This window comes from Trichomycterus rosablanca, chromosome 19 (assembly GCF_030014385.1).
Source record: "Trichomycterus rosablanca isolate fTriRos1 chromosome 19, fTriRos1.hap1, whole genome shotgun sequence".
In the NCBI taxonomy this organism is placed as follows: domain Eukaryota; kingdom Metazoa; phylum Chordata; class Actinopteri; order Siluriformes; family Trichomycteridae; genus Trichomycterus; species Trichomycterus rosablanca.
The window spans coordinates 18,748,415-18,748,650 of NC_086006.1; positions in this window are offsets into that span (position 1 = coordinate 18,748,415).

Sequence of the window (236 nt, forward strand, 5' to 3'; positions counted from 1 at the left end):
CTGAGCACGTACCCACCTCTCTGCGCGCTCCCGCTATAAAAGCGCTCCAACTTCAGCGCGCCCCCGCTATAAAAGCGCTCCGAGTTCAGCGCGCTTTCGAAGCGCATGAGCTCGCTGTGTCTCCTTATACAGTAGTTTCTGATCCATATAACAAACAAGTGCACCATGATGAGCACCTGGTGCACTTTAGATTTGTAATCAATTAGCGTGGAATTTAGGCTTCTAAACCAAACACA